At 68.3% G+C, this 3200-nt stretch overlaps 1 pseudogene; it reads right to left on the bottom strand.

Moving 5' to 3' along the window:
• Nucleotides 1-209: 209 nt before the first annotated feature.
• Nucleotides 210-2650, bottom strand: LOC130842268 (paraneoplastic antigen Ma6E-like; annotated as a pseudogene).
• Nucleotides 2651-3200: the final 550 nt, after the last annotated feature.

Raw genomic sequence — 3200 nt, 5'->3', positions numbered from 1 at the left:
CACACCTGGGTCACTATGGGGCCTACATGGACACATCACATTTGGGCTTCCCAGTACAGGAAGCAGCCTGCCCCAGGGGAGGCTGAAGAGGGGTGCCCTCTCCGGAGGGAGGACCAGGCACCTGGAGATGGCCCCTGACATGGGACCAGGAGGTCGCTTGGCCTGATCTACCCTGCCTCTGGGCATGGAGACCCCTGGGCCTGCTGAGCTTACTGGCCCGAGGAGGACTCAGGGGTGCTCCTCTCTGCAGCCCCGTCCTCGCTTCCTAGCTCCTCTGGGGTGGGCTTGAAGCCCTCCCCGGGGGGCTCCTCAGCCTCCCGGTCTCCTGCCTGGGTGAGGCCCTCTGGCTCCCAGCCAGGACCTCCTGAGGGCACTGGGGAAGCCCTGCCCATCTGGGCAGGCATGGGGGCCCCGGGGTCATCTGAGGGTCCTGCCTGACCTAGGCCCGCAGGGCTGGGGGCACATCCATCTTCCTGACTGGCAGCAGAGACCTTGCTGGTCTCCCCAGGGGCAGGGGCTGCCCTGGTGGCACCACGATCTTCAGGGGCAGCCTCACCAGCCCCAGTGCTGCCATCAGCTTCCTCACTGGTCTCTTCACGGGCTGCGGGGGCCTCAGGGCTACCTTCCTCGGAAAGGGCAGCCTGGGCCGCGGTCTCTGCACCGGCCGGGGAGGCCTCGGTTCCATCTGCAGTGGTGCCCTCGGTGATGACCTCGTGGGCCAGGGCGGCCGGGGCACCCCATTCATGGGCCGGGGCGGCTGGGACGGCTGCCAGGTCTCCAACCTCTGCCCGGGCCTCTCCTTCCCCCGGGAACTGCTCACCCGCAGCTGGGCCGGCCTCCCAGGCCTCGGTCTCCCGGATGAGCCACAGCATCCCCACGAAGCCAGGAGGCCTCCTCTCCAGCCGCAGCCTCCTCAGCTTGTGCTGGAGCGTGCGGTTCAGCCGGGCCCGCATCAGCACCTGCCGGGTGCGCGCCCGGTCCGCCATGGCCGGGTGGATGGCCCCCTTCTCCAGGGCTGCCTGCAGCAGGCCCTCCAGGCGCATCACGTACGCAGAGAGGGTCTCCTGGGGCCGCTGGGCACACGTCTCGAACTTCAGCCGAGCGGTCCCCGGGGTGCCCTGCTTCCCAAACGCATGCACCAGCGCGGCCAGGCAGTCCTGGGCAGCCAGGTCGGGATCTTCCTCCAGGAGGCCGCACAGGAGGTCCAGCGCGGGGCCGCCCAAGCTCTCCAGCAGCCTCCGCCTCCTCTCCCTCTCGGACACGTGGCGCCACAGGTACAGCATGTCATTGGCATTCTCCAGCCAGCTCTCGAAGGACTCTTCCCCGTGGCCCGGCTCTTCCATCCCGGAGAAGGTTCTCAGCTCCTGGTAGCCCATGTTCTCTAGCACGGACTGCAAGGCCAGCCTCCACGGCTGGGTCCAGGCCCCTGCCTCATCCAGGACGCCTGCCACGCCCGCAGCGGCTTCCTCACCTGGAGCCCCCGCCGCGCCTGCAGCCCCTGCCCGACTCAGAGATCCTGTCACCCCTGCAACTCCCGTGTCACCTGCAGCTCCCTCCTCATCTGACATTCCATCTGCAGCCCCTGCCTCGCCTGCGGCTCCCACCTCACCTGCAGTTCCCTCCATACCTGCGGCTCCCGCCTCACCTGAGGCTCCTGGCTCACCTGCAGCCCCTTCCTCATCTGCGGCTCCCTCCTCACCTGAGGCTCCCTCCTCACCTGCAGCCCCTTCCTCATCTGCAGCTCCTGCCTCATCTGCGGCTCCCTCCTCACCTGCAGCCCCTTCCTCATCTACAGCTCCTGCCTCACCTGCGGCTCCCTCCTCCCCTGCAGCCCCTTCCTCATCCTCAGCTCCTGCCTCCCCTGCAGCCCCTTCCTCACCTGCAGCCCCTTCCTCATCTGCAGCTCCTGCCTCACCTGTGGCTCCCTCCTCCCCTGCAGCCCCTTCCTCATCCTCAGCTTGCACTTCATGTGCACTTTCTTCCTCACCTGGGGTTTATGCCTCAGCTGCACCATCAACCACTGCTTGTGTCTGGGGCTGTGCAGGGAAATTGGGTCTATCCTGTGACTCAGCATCAGGGGCCTGGGGCAGGAAGGTCACTGTCCAGGCCCCTCCCCCTTGCCTGGTATTTGTCGGGGGATCAAACCTCGGTTTAATTGTCAGCACACTGGACCAGAGCAACCCTCGACCCCAGCTCCTTCCTGAAGACCTTGCCCAGCACTCGGTACCTGCCCAGGGGCCACAGGGCCGCCTGCACGGCCTCCCGGAATTCCTGGTCCTCGCAGTCGTCTGGGATGCCCAGGATGAGCAGACAGCGCTGAGCGTTCACGCCCACCCAGCCGCACCAGTCCCGCAGCACCGCCAGAGCCGTCGCCTGGCTCTGGGGGGAGGGCGCGCGATCCGGCAGAGGAGCTCAGACTGTCGCAGTCTCCGCACTGCGGCCTGTGAATGCAGAGGGGACAGAGGGACGTTGGCACCAAATAGCCCACCCCACCGCCCCCGAAAGAGAAGGACGGCCTAGGGCTCCTCTTTCGCCAGTTCCCACACCTTACCCAGCACTGCAGCGGCTCAGAGCCCCCCTCCGCTGCACCCCGCACCTCCGCAGCGAGGAGACCCCCTTTCGCCTTGACCGACGCCCCTGATCCGGCCATAGCCCCGGAGCCCCTCTCACCATCGTCTGCAACCCGGAGCCGGGAGCCCTCCCCTCCGGGACCCCCCCAGCCAGGGGCCCTCCCAGCCTCTTTTTGCCAGCGCCCCTGCCCCCTACGCCGACCCCTGGCAAGCTGGAGATGCCCCCCGCCCGCGCCCTTCCCCCCACCCGAGTCGGGAGCCCACCCCCCTCCCACCAGCACCTGCTCCTCTTCAGCTGGACCGACCGCCCCTCCCCAGACCCCCGCCGCCCACAGGCAGGAGCCCCACCCCCTCCTCGTCAGCATCCCTCCAGGACCCCCGACGCCCCTCCCGCCCACACTGTCTGTCGGGGCAGCGATCCGACCCCTGCCCAGGGCGCCCGCGGTGGTTCTGAGGTCCGGCCCGAGCGAAGCCCCTGGTCGCCTGCTCACTTTCTCCGACTCTGCGGGCGCTGCGTGCGGGCTGTGGAGCCAACTCCAGAGGCCACGTCAAAGCCCTGGACGGAGCCCGAGAGTCAGAAGAAGGCGCCTCAGGGCTGCGCGGTCCAGGGGTGTCCCAGGCCCTCTGGGG

Source organism: Hippopotamus amphibius, chromosome X (assembly GCF_030028045.1).
Source record: "Hippopotamus amphibius kiboko isolate mHipAmp2 chromosome X, mHipAmp2.hap2, whole genome shotgun sequence".
NCBI classification, from domain to species: domain Eukaryota; kingdom Metazoa; phylum Chordata; class Mammalia; order Artiodactyla; family Hippopotamidae; genus Hippopotamus; species Hippopotamus amphibius.
The sequence above is the reverse complement of the archived record's forward strand: the minus strand, read 5'-3'. Positions and strand labels throughout refer to the sequence as shown.